General features: G+C 43.9%; 1 protein-coding gene and 1 pseudogene across 4 annotated transcripts in view; both read right to left on the bottom strand.

The window, feature by feature from the left end:
* Nucleotides 1-16,257, bottom strand: part of PAM (peptidylglycine alpha-amidating monooxygenase) — a 1,252,349-nt gene that overhangs the window by 1,040,834 nt on the left and 195,258 nt on the right. The window lies entirely within an intron of this gene.
* On the bottom strand, nt 5,160-5,536 carry LOC144819484 (small ribosomal subunit protein eS24 pseudogene; annotated as a pseudogene).

Here is a 16,257-nt window from a genome sequence, read left to right as displayed (position 1 = left end):
GAGACCTCTCCACTAGAGGGTACTGTTGGCATGGTGGTATGAGGAGGAATGGGGTCGTGGTATAACTTGGCTGTTTTTGAGGTTCTTCCAGCTTTTTTAACTTTCTTATTATACGGTCTTTTCCGTTTCGCGGTAGCCCCTTCCCTGGCCCCCTGGGACACAGAATTATTAAGGGTATCTTCATGAACAGAAACAAAGGAAACATTATTAGTGTCAGGAACTTGATTAATATCGGGTATAATTTTATTCACCGAAATGTCAAGGTCCGCTGGCAGCAAATTATCTACTTCAGGGAGAGTGGAGTGGATAGCCACCTCGGGGGTAGCATTAACAACATGTATTTCTGGTGTTTTAGCATCAGCCAATCTCCCCAGGGAGGATCTTTTAATAGACATCAGTTCTTTGGACAGGCGTTTCTCAAGAGTGTCAATTTCCTTATCAATGATGGTATTCGCCCTGATGAGAAATTTGTCCATACCTCCAGCTGCAGATCCTCCGGCAATCGAGGTCTTACTCCGTGTTTCCCGACCCGCCATGGATGCCTGGTAGTACGTGCAGACGATTTAGAGAAATAAGGTTAGGGGTGTGCCCCGGTCCGGTCACTGCTGGTCACGAACGGGCACAGACGGGCCCGCCCTTGGCCCGGGCTTCGCCCGGCGCACACCCGCGCGCGTCCCACGTGCTCGTGGGTGGGTGTGGCTAAATAGTAGTTCGAGAGGAGAGGCGTGGCGGGAAGAGGAGCCAGGTGCGGCTGGTGACTCGCCGCTAGGCAGCCTGGCCCTCGCAGTCCCGTTTGCACCGGTAGTTCTCTGCCCCTCGTGGAATGCCCCGGAGTCAGGAGACAAACAGCTTCACAACCAGCTTCACAGAGTCCGAGCCTCGAGCTAGCGCGTCAATCACCACTGCAGTTGTGAATCAGTGTGTATCAGGACAAGATTTATGCAGAAAATCTGAATTTTTTTGTTTTTGTTGAGAATACAGTTTTGTTTGCTTATTGTCCTCGGACGGAAATCTTGGCCACTTCAGTACGCCAACCACATACAAAATCAATGCAACAAAGCCAGCAGCGGTACATGCTTCCCAGCAGAACACCAACACTGTGCCAATGATATGAAGAGACTAGTTTGGTGTGCCCATCCAGTTCTTGCATTTGTTGAGGATGTCCCTAATATTAATGGTGACAGTGCATCTTTCACTTTCTCTAAACAGGTCTGCAGGCATTTACCAATTTCAAAAAGACCCACGACCACCAGGTAAAACCTCATATTTGCTGCAATTCACCTGAGATGGTCTTCAACTAGTAATCAAACATATAGGTGAAAATTAGGGTGCGTAAAATTGTACAGGTGAGACTGCAAAGTTACGCCTGTTCAAAAATTATGTGTGTGCGAAATTTGTCAAGCTAATGCCACTTGTGACGTTTTGCAGGAGAAAAAAAACCCAAAACCAAAACACATAAGCAAATAAATAAACACGACTTGTGACTTAGTGTTCCGAATGCTAAGCTGCCATGGAAGTCCTGATGAGGGTTCATTTGAAGATTAAATCCCAGCCCAGGCTCCAGGATGTCAGGATAATTTGCTCTATCATTTCCATCTGCTACCCGGTGTGCACAAAGTACATGAAAGGCTAATGGCTTTCCTCCGAATTAGTAGGGACATGGTACAACTGAGTTGCTTTTTATTTGGTTGTTCTCCCTTGATCATACAAGGGCTTTGGGAATTCTGTATTAACTACCAGATGGCCAGTACATGATTCTAGTGGGGTAAAAACTCCGACCAGGACCTAGGTCAGAGTTCCAGCATGAGCGGTCCCCATAGGCCTGGGCTCTATCCACAGGCAATCCCATGCCATGAAGTGCCCAGGAAATAGTTCTGCAGGACCAGGGAGGGGCTCCCTGTTTTGCTGGGGAAGAATGCTCTGACTGGGACATGGGGCAGAGATCAAGTAGACCCGGGGGTCCAGCTGCTTAGTCGCCATGTCACAAAGCTCCTAGGATGGGATTCTGCAGACCCAGAAGGACCTTGTTTATTTGGGGGGGAGAGCACTGACTGGGCACCCGGTGAGAGCACATGGAAGAACCAGTGCTCGACTCCAACCACATGGTCCCCCAGTGCCGTTGGAATGCATGCAGTGGACCAGATGGCCTGGCTGACATGGAAATCCCAATGAGGGCTCATTTGAAGATTCAAGCACAGTCAGGGTCCATGAGGTATGATACATTTGCTCAAATGTTCACTTCTGTTACCCAGTGAGCACAAAGTACAAGAAAGGATGGTGGCCGTCCTCCAGATTCACAGGGAATGGATGCTAAGTACCTGTTTGTCACCTGGTTGTTCCGCCCAGACACTGTGAGGGCAGCAGACTCCCAGAGGCACCTGGTCCCTTAGTCACCTCCCAGCCCTGCTGCGCAGGCCATTCTGGGAATCTGGCTTACCCAAGAGCAGGCAGGGAGGAGAAGCAGGTATCCTGGACAGGGAAGCTTGCTTGGTGAATAATTGGACATAGTTGGCCGTTTTAGGGAATTGGCTGTTTTGCCAGCCTCAACGGTTGTTTCGAGCAAAGAGCTTCCATCATGCTTGGTACTGTCTGCCTCGAGGGTATTTGCATTTTGGGACCTCCCTACCAAGCAGAGTCAAAGCTTAACAGCACAACCTGGCAGATTACCCCTGATGAGTGGGGTAATGCGGTGCTAGCCCCTGGACGCCGTACATTTGCATGGGTCCAATATGCCATGCTTTTGCCCTTCTTCACCGGGCATTTCCTGAGAAGCTTGGAACAATCATTTCATGGGTTGGGCCCACTAGGAATGTTAGCGGTGAGGCTAGAACTCTTGTGTCTCACTCAGGCTGTACCTTGGCCTACCTCATGCTTCTATTGTCACAGAGCAGGCTGGGCCACCAGTGTCCAAGTGACTACCTTGTCTCCCACAACCTCAGCAGGCAACAGAATGCCAGGAGGGGTGTGAAGGTTGATTTGGCCCATGTAACTGAAATGAGTATACTTTAAATCTTCCTACCAGGACCAAGACTGGTGCCAGCAGTCACAGTAATTCAGATTTCAATAGCATATCCATTAAAGCTGCTGAAGTTAAAACGCTCACAGTTGGATTTTGGGAGTAAGCTGGCGATCTGCCATGGGGCGATCTACTGCGTATCCCAGCCCCCTTGATGCTCTCCAGTGAGTATTCTGGGTGCCTGCAGCATTTACTTTGAAAAAATTAGTGTTCAAAACAGGAAAGCCACCTGCATACTTCAGCTAGGAATAATGACACTTCGGCTCTATTTGGCTGGTGTTCAGAACTGGAACCATGATTAACAGTGATGTATGGGAGCATTCATATTGTGTCTCTAGAGGTGAAATTCTTCGACTGGTGCAAATCATAAACAATGCCAATCAGTGACTCAGAAGTGTCATTTCCATGACCTACAGAATAGCTTCCTGGAAACCAAAGTCTTTGGGAGTATGGTTACAAAGTTGAAACTTAAAAGAACCAATAGAAGGGTACTACCTGGAAACACAGGAAAGCTCATATGCCCCAGACATTGGAGAGATTCACACAATTATAGCGTTTTCTTGATTCTGTGGACGGTGGGCACGAAGATGCAGTGATTTGTCTGGTTAATGTCAATAATGTACAACACTCCTCCATGCTTACTAGTTAAGTGACCCTTAGCAGTTAGCGTTCCAAGTCTCAGAGGGACAAATGGTGTTTAGCCACAGGAGATCGAACAATAACCGGTTTGTTATACCCTACATGTTTTTACTGCAAAAACAGTCGCAAATTATTTGGGCATTCTCTTGTGAATTACAGGGGAGGCAAAAGTGGGGTGAAGAACACCCCTGGGTCGCCATGTTCACTTTGAGACCTGCAAGGCATTGCAATGCTTGCACTACATCGTACATTGCCCATTACAAATAATTAGATTTTGCGTTAGCAAAATCAGTTGCACTGGCTTTGGGAATGCAGGACAACATTAATAAACACCATACAGACATAGAAACTATCCCATAAAGGTAATATGCTGATTGGGGGTGGGGATGAGGAGGACAATTTCTACCTGACCGAGTGTGTTAATTTTAAAAATAGAAACCCTCACCCACCACCCTATGAGGCCTGCTTCATCCCTGAGTTGCTCCTCAACTGGACTCCATTGCTGGTAGTCGGAATGGGCTCTGGTGGGGTTTTATAGGATATTTTTGTGTTTTCTGCACACAAAAGACTCTCATATACACCAGAAATTCAAATTAACCATAGGTGATTTCAACTAGCTTTGTTAAGGTTACCCCTGGCAGTATTAAAATAAAACTTTGGGACCTACAAAGAATAATCAATGTTCCTCAATTCCCTTGGTGAACATGTTTCAGCCGTAAGTTTCAAGCCTTCTGCAAAGTCTACAGCTTTCTTTGTGATTTGGATCCTTGTTCTATATAATTGTCACTTATTAAGGTTCACATGACACAGAGCTCAAACAGGGACATTGAAACCATTATCATCCCGCTGCAAACACCTTAATAAACCATTCCAAGTAAAACTGCCACACATGAATAAAACAATTTAAGAGCACATCCTGAGGTTTTGGAATGTGGTTATCTGTCCTTGCATAACTAATATAAGAGAGGGGCCCCACTGGAGCCCTCTGTATTAAAATGCTGTATGATAACATATTTGTATGCATATAGCACGCACCAAGCCGATGGGAATAAGAACTGCCGTATCCCTTATAAAAATGACTGCACATTCGTCTCAAGTGGAGCTCTCCGATGGCCAACCTATTCGCTAACTACACCCTCTGTAGACAAGGCACTGTCTCAGACTGTACTTACCAGACATACTGCAAGTTCTGCATGTACTGCTTAAGGTGCGGCACAAACCCTAGCATCATCAAGTCATCAGAATGTGAACGCCAAATCAGGTGTGTCATATTATTCACCTGTGGGGGAGTACGGTAGCAGTCAATATTGATATTTATACAATCCAAATGTTGTGAATAAGGAAAAGACCATATGTCAGATGTATTAATCCTAGTGCCTGCATGCTATAAACAATGACGGATTTGGTGTGACTTACAAGAGTATATTCTATTAGAGAACATCGAGCACTGTCTTCAGAGACATGATGACCAGGAGGTTCCATTCTTCCGTTAAAATTCTTCACCTCACTTTTTGCCAGCACCATCATTTGCCTTTGCTGTGCCCCGGACCTTCTTCATTCTATTTTTACGTTCTTTGCGCTGTTTCCTGGATGTCTTTTTCTTTTCATACAGCCCATGCTGGGCAAGCCTGAGCTTGGGTTCATTCTTCTTTGCAGAGTCGAGAGAGTCTTAAATCACACCAAAGCCTGTTGTCTTGCCCCACCAAAGTGAGTTCTGAAGCCAAATACAAAGATGGCATCTGGGGTGGTTTTGTACATTTTGGCTAGCTTATTCCGGATTTCAGTCTTTGGGACTGTGGCCTTTCCAGGGTGAAGAACATCAATGACCATCTGCTTCCGTTGCAGAAGCCTGTTGGTCATGAACTTCCTGGTTCGGACTGTCAGTGTCGTTCACCTAGGCCGCTGCTCGTCTCGCGAAACCGGCAAAAAAGCAGAGTAAGTCAGGGCTACATGTGCGAAAGAAGAGTCCAGGGCAGCAGGGGTTTGGAGGGGTGGTCCTGCACAATGAATTAAAACCACCATAACTGTGCTGCATGCAAAAATATGTTGAATACATTTATCTTGCCTAAAAACACATGGAAACGTACTGCTGGCACCATATGTTTATGGGAAGAAGAACCCCTTATTTCACAGGGATGTCAAAAAGGGAGTTTTACCAGAAACATTTCTTTACCCCTTGAAGACAAAATATGATTTAAAAAACCATCAATGCACTTCAGCACTCTAACCCTAAAACTAGGGCTTAAGAACTTGCTGACAGTCTGCTTGGTGCAACATGGTAGGAAAGGATGCTCGAATGCGTACATCTGCGAGAGCCGCAGAATCCCATGTAAAACCTTTTGGAGTGTTGTCAATTCCAAAGAAAGAGTAAACCCAGGATGAATATAACTTCTTTCTAAAGGTCCAGAATTTCGCCTCAATTTTGTTCCAATGATTCTGGCTTTGGAAACAGGTGCAACGCCTTGCAAGCTTAGGGACCTGGCAAATGGCCTTTAGCAGCTTGCTGGCATGTCACTTCCTGTATCCCCTGCTCCGTAAACTGCAGTTGGCAAAGTTTGGAACCAAGGGGCCTAAATGGCATGTTTAAACCCCAGCTTGCATCCTGACAATCTGCCCAGACATTCTCTGTGCCAAAGGAGACAGGTCAGACGTATACAAAAATACAAAAAACTCCGGATCCTATCAAGGCAGAATAATCTATGTTAATGTGCAATGTTTATTTTCTATATACTTGGTTGCAGAGAGGAATGGCTTGGGAGTCTCAAACTGTGAAGGATTCCTACATCAACTGTTCTGAAAGGATGCTAATGCTGCAATAGTGCAGAAAAACAGGGAGCAGGGGCTTCCCATCAGAGTACCAAGAGAGGTCAATGAGATGAGAAACCTCGGCTGAATTGACTCCATTAACATTCTATTCAGCAAAGATGGTAATTATAACAGCGCTTCCCTCATGTAAGCCGATAGCTTTGATGAGCCACCAACTAATTTCCTTATCCAAGCTGATCTGGGATGCGCGCTTCATGGCCGAGATGAAACCACTGATCTGCATTTTGTGAGTAAATTACACCTGAGCCGTCTTGGGGCACAGATAATGACACAGCCACCAACTCATTTACAATACTCGTCAATACTTAAATAAAGTGGATCACAAATTCTTTCAAAGAATGCAATGCACATTAAGGAAGAGACATTTAATTCAAATGCAAGTGTTAAAAAGAATCGACACAAATATCCGAACGTGAGTTCCGGAATAATGAAATGAACAGAAATGGCAAACTCGGAACACTATCAAAGTCTCCAAGGAGAATATGAACGGGGTCTCACCCTTATGGTCTCAGGACTCAGTGTTCATGGCTTGTCACACCTGTTGTAGGCTAAAGATCTGCATTCACAACTTGCCAGGCCTATTTCCTACCAGTATTTTGGGATTTTTGCAGTTTCAGACCATATGTAGCCAATCCCAATGAACTTTGCCGCATTGCGGGCAAGCTGGGGAACTCAAGTCTTCTGGGGGATTACTAGGCCCTATGAAGGCCTTTAATTGGAGAAGACATAGGCATACTGGAATAGTAACCACACACAGTGCCAGTCTGGCCGCTGTGCTGTCTTCGTCCTCTTGCTGACCAATGCCTATGGGAATAGGGCATGCGGTGTGAGGAATCGGACTGGTGGGTATATCCACTGGGCAGATGTGCGAGGACCCACATCTGTCCAGTGGATCAAATATTACTTTCATCTGAATTCTGGAGGGTTACTGATGGAAAGTGGTTCTGGACCCATACATGTTGTAACTGTAAATGTTTGAAGGATTGCGACTTGTGTAGTTGATATTCTTTGGCAAGTGCTTCGGATGACTTGAGGTGACCGGGTTCTGCTGTCACCTTTTGTGTTCCTGGTTTACTTACTTATTCATTCGGTTTTGAATAGCACCTGCAAGGCCCAGAGGGCATCAAATATGTCACTGCCATACATAAAGTTCAGTGTTACCAATATTCAGCGCTGTGACCATAGCTCAGTGACATCGTACACTAATAAAAACCCCAAATGTACAAACAAAATAAAAACACTACTGCCTGTGAATTTAACAGTAAAAGATGCTTGGGTGAGGATATGCTTTTCTGGATAATGTGAAAGTTAGACAATTAGGAACTAAGCAAGGCTGGATAGATTCACAAGTTATACAGTGATAGACATGCCAACATGTAAATAAGAGTAGGCTAGAGCGACTGCCTGCCAAAAGCTGCTGTTTAAATGAAGAACAATTAAAAAATTGTTAATAATAAAATACTTGTAAGTGGTAATCATTAATTGGCTCATTGAGCGCACAAACCTTGAATCTCTCACCTATATATTATCACAACAATGGAAAACCGGTGCAACCCAGTTGCCTTTGATCCTAAATTCATACTCCTACCAGGTGCCAGAGAATAAATCAGGCCCCTTCACAAAACTTCAGCGGCCCCTTCAATATTTAGAGTATTTATTTTCTTGGAATGAATAATCTGTTAACTCATTGATACTCAATAATTACTTATGATTGACACATTGATTAACTATTCAAGTCCCAGGGGTCTTGTTAGGCAGCTCCTGCTACACATTATTATTCTTTCATAAAACTGAGCCACATTAATCTGCGTAAGCCTCCTCATTCAAAGGATCTAGAACCTATGAGCTATAGGATTTCCATACTTGCCACACTCTTCGGATGATCACATTAGTGCTTTAACTCCTTCAGTCATCGCACACTACATACACCGAAGTCCTTTTTCTTCACACTGAAGTCCACTTTCTCCACAAACCAGCTTTTTTTATGAATTAAAAAATGCAAACTTGAAAAGCCATTGTATCAGAATTCGAATAGATAACCCTTAACACGGAGATCACAAAATCTAAAAGCAAAGTTTCTAAAAAAGTGCCCGATTCACCCTGCCACTGTAATACTGACAATCACCTGAATCTCAGGAGCTTTTCTTCCTAACCATTGTTGAAAGTGCTGGTCTGAATGCTTGGCCAGCCACCAAATACACCTCCCACATACATTACCTCATCATGGACAACCCCCAACCTCAATTGCTCTTCACTCTGGACTGGTTTATCAAAATAACAAAATGTTGAATCACCATAAAGAGAGTAACCACTCAAGAATGAAGGGGCCAGGGTTTCAACAACTAAATACAAAATATAGCTCCTCTCTGCAAAGAAAAACAACACATTTTTCTTTCGGGTCTCCCTTGAGTACCTATACACTAATATTAGTCATCATGTGAGCTGTATACCATAAACAACACTTCTGCCGCTTTAAAAAAAAAAAGACTTATACTCGTAATTATTTAAAAAATAAATCCAAATCATAAAGAGCTTTTCACTTTTTAATTTCATTACGCTTCTCACATAGATCATGGACGATTCCTAACGTTAATTACTCATCACTGAGGACAATATGTTGGCACTCACATTCCATGACTATATTTAATTCATAGAAATAATCCTCCCATGGTAGGGAGCCTGCAAATGTTTATTTGAATCTTTGATAAAGACCATTAGTATTTTTCTTATGGTGCTCCTCCAATATGACAACCTCCCTTCCCCACTGACCTCCTCAATCTGGCCGAGCATTTCCTAACCATCTTATTGTGAACATACCTACCATCAGGGCGGATGACCTCTCAGATACTTGTTTCCAAAGTGCATATCAGGAAATGGATAACCTTAACTTCTCCTACCAATTACAAACGCAGTCTATTAAGCAGACAGCAGGCTTGAAAATCTCAGACAACTTCATCTCTGATTGTCAGAATCTCTCTTGGCCAGCCCGATGACTATCACTGGGCAAAGTCTTATCTGTTGGGCAAGCAACCTGACCATCGACTACCTGAAGCATTCCTCCAAACATTTCCATTCACGGAAACTGCACTGGACTCCCTACCCGAATGAAAGAGAAGTGACCAGGAACATAGACTAAAGAGCACCAACCATACAAAAAACAATAGCCTCTACAACCAGGAACATTCTTCAGTTCTCAGACGATCACTACCACCAAAATACAAATGGCAAGATAGAGCTCGGGAAATATCTTGAAATCACTGAAATTGCCCTGGGACACAGCTGGCATTGCTAAACAGTAAACAACCTGCCAAAAAGTTATTCTGGATCAACACTAATCTAATGAACTAGATTGATGAAACTGAAAGCTTTCCTAAAGTCTTCGGAGAGTACACTCAAGTCTCTGCTCTTTAAATGATCATTATCCAAAATTATGAAACTGTTGATCCAGCCAAATCAGACCTGCAATTCCAATGTGAATATATATATCTTGAGTGTCCTAGCACCATCATCCTCATATTAATGCAGTCCCCAAAAGCTGAAAAAACTATCATCAGAACCATATCTTAAACAGCCAAAACTTCATGTATCCAACATCTAAGGTATCTAGAGGCCTGTGACATGGCTAATAAGTGGAAAGGCTCCAACCCCCTTTAATAAATACTCCAATTCAATGTTTTTTTATCAGTACCCGAGTCACCTTCTATTCTATTTGTCTGTTCCACACCAGAAAGGTCCTTCAATCCATCAGCTGTGCAGATCTATTAAACACTTTGTCCTGAACACTAAGGGGTCGATTCCGATTCGGTAAAATCCCCTACGAATAGCCGTATGGAGCATTTTTCCCGTATGAATCGTACACCTTCAACGTCCCTGTACGTACGATGAAGTACGATCCGAACCCAAAGCAGATCTCCGTACGAATCATACGAAAGACCATACGACTTAAGGATACGTATAAATCGCATTCGGAACACGCAGTACGCGATGTCCGTACGGATCGAAGCAGCTTTTCCCGACCCAGCTAGTACGATTCGTTACGACAGCACTCTGTATAACTCTTTTTCTACGGGAGTTTAAAACGTCCGTAAAAGCGGATTTCGACTCTAACCGCGTGTGAAATGGACCCCCCCCGGGTACACGAGTACACCCCATGATTGCAGGGGTACGGTGCGTAGGGGTACGGTGCATCGGGGTACGGTGCATCGGGGTACGTTGCATCGGGGTACGGTGCATTGGGGTATGGTGCATAGGTGTACGGTGCGTAGGGGTAACCCCCATGATTGCAGGGGTACGGTGCGTATGTGAATGTGTGGCTCTCCGTACGAATTGCTCATACGACGTTTACCGTATGAATCGCGTTATAGGTCCCCGGTCCGGAACGTACTTGTCGGGTCGTACAGCATGTTTACGATTTGTACAGTTCACCGTGATGGTCCGTATCGTACGGATTTTCACTTGGTTTTCGTACGGTTCGCAAAGATTCAGACGTATTTTTTTCCTACGGATCGTACTACGCGATTCGGACGGATTTGTACGATTCATACGGAAACGGCTATGAATTCGAATCATCGTACGGATTAGTTTCCCGAATCGGAATCGACCCCTAAATGTGCGGCAGCTCGATTGGGGCAAATAGTTTTCATTACAAAGACATTAGCTAAGGGACCCCATCAATCTGAACCTTCTCCCCCTCACTAGCAGGAAAATAATTTTTGTTATCTTCCCTGAAGTTTTTGGAAAAATCCTTAACGTGCTTTCCGTGGTTCAAGTTTGAGCTGCACTTCACAAGCATGTTCATTCTTTCAGTAATCATGCCATGTCGTAATGTCTGGGCACCATGTACATTTTCTGGGTGAGAGCAAGGATGGCAGTTGAAGAAGACTGTGGTCAATGAAAAGCAAATTGGCGAAACAAAATAAGACTAGCTCTAGGCAAAACCAAGCATTCCGCATTCCTGTTTAATTTAGAAACCTTTTAGAACGGTAAATTGGGCTAAACTCTAATGTAGGACAGCACAATCAACTTTCAAGGCTAGTACCAGCACATGTGGAACAGCTCTTGAAACCTTTGAAATCTATTCGGAGCAGATTCATGTTTTATTGGAATTGTTTCATTAGAATCTAAGCTAGTGGTATACCACGTGGACATTCCAAAAGTTGAGGTCCATATTTCTCTAACATTCTTAAAGTACGATCCATCTGTAAAAGTAGCACTTATGAGAGGGGCTTAAAGACCCATAAAGGTACCGTCGTTCTGCTTGTATCTAGGTACTGCATCTTTCTTCGTGGACTAGACTGTCCTCATACCACTGGCATCACGCAGGGGCGAGAAGCCTTGACTGCTGCCTCCATAATGATCTTTGGATCTCTTTCGTTAGAAATGGCAACGTTTGTATGTGCTGAGGAGTCTGCCCACTGTGGTGAAGAAGACTCAGCTTATCATAGCTCTGCTCTGGTCCTGATCCACAAGGGTCAGAGTACATTCATTAGGCGTTGAGCTTACTGGATGGGCTACAGCTGTAGAAAAGGCAATGACTTGATGGAGGAACGTTTAAGTCTCACCTGGAGTTGTGTATGGACAGAGAGAAAGGAATAACCTCTTGTTATGGGCTTGATTTTTTTTCCATCAGGTGGACTGGTGCCTCTTTGAAGTCTGACACCATCAGAAAAGATCACCACATCCTGAGGTCACATGGGTTGGGGACATCACTTAAAGCCCATAAAAGAGGTGGGGGAGAGAGAGTCTGTGTTATTGGTGCTCAGAATTAACTGGGCAGTCACCAACATTGCAAAAGAAGGTGTATGTCATGTTATTTTGACCAAGATTTCTACAGCGCTCTATTTCCATAATTATGGCCTCCCAGCCCTGTTGCGGTTGGGGGTGGGTACCTTTTTACCCTATCCTGCCTCTTAGGGTTCTCTCTTTTTTCTGTCGTGAGAATACAAAGAGAACGAGTGCTGCAAGGCTTGTCGTAGCCCGTCCACATACAGCCTACTAGATCATGTAGGGTATGCTGCGGGGGCAGCTCAATTCTCCATACACCTGCATATTCTTGGTTCTAGGACACCACTGATTCCCAGTGCAAGCCTGCCCTTCGCAGAACTGAAACAACACCATCTTAAGGAAAACCTGCTGATGCAGTCTCCTGGCACATTAACACTGCAACTGTTCTCTTTTCACCTATGCTGCAAGGGGGGGATGATCAGGGATTATACACCTGCATTCCTGAGCCCATAGAAAGGGGTATTACCTGTTTGTTGTTCCTCAGGTACACTCATTTGTGCCTCCGAGGCCCTCCAAACAGTTCATTAGATTAATGGGGTGTCACCCGCACAATCAAAAGGACCTGGGTATATATGATATAAGAACAATGGTCCTTGACTATAGATTTAGATTGATATTATCAACAAACCAATTTAAAGTAAACAATGCGAATAGATCTGCATTTAAAGAATGAATCTGTATGGGAGAAAAAATTATTGCTAGACTCTGTGTATGACATACAGAGACAGTACCCAGGGTGAACAGCTATATTCACAAGAGTAGGAACCAAAAAGAGAGGGCACAGTGTCCAAATTTCAAATTTTATCAACAGAAAGCAGTCACATTTATTTACAATACCAAAAAGGCAATACTATTGGTATACGGCGCAAGTGCTATAAGGAAAGGAAAGAAAAGGGTGCTCAAGTGTCAGGCAAAGAATAGAAAAATCATGCTAAAAAACATTTTCAATATTTACAACAATACAGACAAGCGGTAACGTCCCGCAAGTAATAATACAAAAGGCCTGTTCAATTCCTTCCAGGGTGAATAATGGAAGGGGGGATGGGGACGGGCTAAACTATGATACAGGCATTTAAAAAAAGTGGGCGTCGACGTTTCGACCCTATTGCTCGTGGGGATTTTGCTTCCTCGGCTGCGGGTCTTCTTCAGGACATATAAGGCAAGGGGGGGGGGGGGGTGGATTGGGTGAAAAGCTTGGCCGCAATTCACTAAAGTTCTGGATCACCACCTGTAATATAGAATTGAGGTGGGTTTTAGCCAAGATACAGTTTAGAAGTTAGGTTATTAAAGAAGATATTGGAGGGGTACATTACCAATTGAGCTTGTTTGGTCCAAATTCCGCCAATTTTAGGGGTTCACCTACTGGGTACAAGGTGGGATATCGGTCAGCAATCAACTCCCAAGGGATTACTGACTACAATTCATAGAAAACTCCCTGTATGGAGTATCCGTCAACTCACCTATCTGCAGGTCAATTTGACTACCGGTGAGTTGGCTCATTCAGCCAGGAGATGCAATCTGTAGGGAAGGAACCCACTAATTAGTTCCAAACAGACGGTGAAACCTATGTAGCTTAAGGTTTTGTGGTAGGTGTTACAATGCACTTACCAATGTATATTGGTTCAAGGGCTGTAGTTTACCGGCGCCCCCACGGGCAGACCGGTGTTGATTTTAACGCGCCACTTCTGTCTATTTGTCCAGGTGTAGGCGTGTTTTCGCTGTTTTAATTCAGCGTCGTTTTAGTACAGGAGCCGATATCTGAATAAAAATGTAAATGGCAGACGCATTAATTTAATGACTGCTTCTATACGTGGAGAAACAGTTCGCAAAGTGCGAGAGGGTACTGGCCTCGACACCCCAGTGTGTTCCGAGCATGTCTCACCTGGATTAAATTAAATGGCTCTGCCACAGAGGACCCGGTCACAGATTCACCGTTTCCGAAGCGGGACGAACGAAGCGTCCAGCCACAGTTACTACTTCCGCGTAGTGGTGGTAGTCACGTGTGACTTTTTCAACCAATGGCCTTTAACTTGGCCCAGAGTTAGAAACACAAAAGAAGGACTGAGTAGTTAACATGGTGGTTCAGACAGCCACAGTTGCTACTTCCGCACAGTGGTAGTCACGTGTAATATTTTTAACCAGTGGCCTTTAACTTGGCCCAAAAACACAAAGGAGGGACTAAATCGTTAACATGGTGGTTCAGACAACAAAAACTGACTCATTTATATAACATAAGGCTCTTTTTAACTCCATCAATAGTGGAGTGTTTACTTAATGCTTTGAGCAGCCTATATGTTCTTAATGTCCGCAACGAGTGGAATACGTTTTTCTTCAATGTATACACAATTAGTCCATGAAAGTTATCCTTCCTATTTGCACAATAAATACATATAAACAATAATACCATATATTACAAACTTAACAATATGCGCAATGTGTACATACAAAAAACGGAGAAGAAAAATTCCCTGAATACATATATTGCACCGACGTTCACTCAAACAGTAATTCACAAATAGCCAAAACTGGATGTTAATAAATGGTCAGATTGGTGTTAATAAATCATTTTATTAACACCAATCTGACCATTTATTAACATCCAGTTTTGGCTATTAAATTACTGTTTGAGTGAATGTCGGTGCAATATATGTATTCAGGGAATTTTTCTTCTCCGTTTTTTGTATGTACACATTGCGCATATTGTTAAGTTTGTAATATATGGTATTATTGTTTATATGTATTTATTGTGCAAATAGGAAGGATAACTTTCATGGACTAATTGTGTATACATTGAAGAAAAACGTATTCCACTCGTTGCGGACATTAAGAACATATAGGCTGCTCAAAGCATTAAGTAAACACTCCACTATTGACGGAGTTAAAAAGAGCCTTATGTTATATAAATGAGTCCGTTTTTGTTGTCTGAACCACCATGTTAACGATTTAGTTCCTCCTTTGTGTTTTTGGGCCAAGTTAAAGGCCACTGGTTAAAAATATTACACGTGACTACCACTGTGCGGAAGTAGCAACTGTGGCTGTCTGAACCACCATGTTAACTACTCAGTCCTTCTTTTGTGTTTCTAACTCTGGGCCAAGTTAAAGGCCATTGGTTGAAAAAGTCACACGTGACTACCACCACTACGCGGAAGTAGTAACTGTGGCTGGACGCTTCGTTCGTCCCGCTTCGGAAACGGTGAATCTGTGACCGGGTCCTCTGTGGCAGAGCCATTTAATTTAATCCAGGTGAGACATGCTCGGAACACACTGGGGTGTCGAGGCCAGTACCCTCTCGCACTTTGCGAACTGTTTCTCCACGTATAGAAGCAGTCATTAAATTAATGCGTCTGCCATTTACATTTTTATTCAGATATCGGCTCCTGTACTAAAACGACGCTGAATTAAAACAGCGAAAACACGCCTACACCTGGACAAATAGACAGAAGTGGCGCGTTAAAATCAACACCGGTCTGCCCGTGGGGGCGCCGGTAAACTACAGCCCTTGAACCAATATACATTGGTAAGTGCATTGTAACACCTACCACAAAACCTTAAGCTACATAGGTTTCACCGTCTGTTTGGAACTAATTAGTGGGTTCCTTCCCTACAGATTGCATCTCCTGGCTGAATGAGCCAACTCACCGGTAGTCAAATTGACCTGCAGATAGGTGAGTTGACGGATACTCCATACAGGGAGTTTTCTATGAATTGTAGTCAGTAATCCCTTGGGAGTTGATTGCTGACCGATATCCCACCTTGTACCCAGTAGGTGAACCCCTAAAATTGGCGGAATTTGGACCAAACAAGCTCAATTGGTAATGTACCCCTCCAATATCTTCTTTAATAACCTAACTTCTAAACTGTATCTTGGCTAAAACCCACCTCAATTCTATATTACAGGTGGTGATCCAGAACTTTAATGAATTGCGGGCAAGCTTTTCACCCAATCCCCCCCCCCCCCCCTTGCCTTATATGTCCTGAAGAAGACCCGCAGC

The sequence above is a fragment of the Lissotriton helveticus genome, chromosome 2_1 (genome assembly GCF_964261635.1).
Source record: "Lissotriton helveticus chromosome 2_1, aLisHel1.1, whole genome shotgun sequence".
NCBI classification, from domain to species: Eukaryota; Metazoa; Chordata; class Amphibia; order Caudata; family Salamandridae; genus Lissotriton; species Lissotriton helveticus.
Note: the sequence above shows the minus strand (reverse complement) of the source record. Positions and strands in the feature narration are given on the sequence as shown.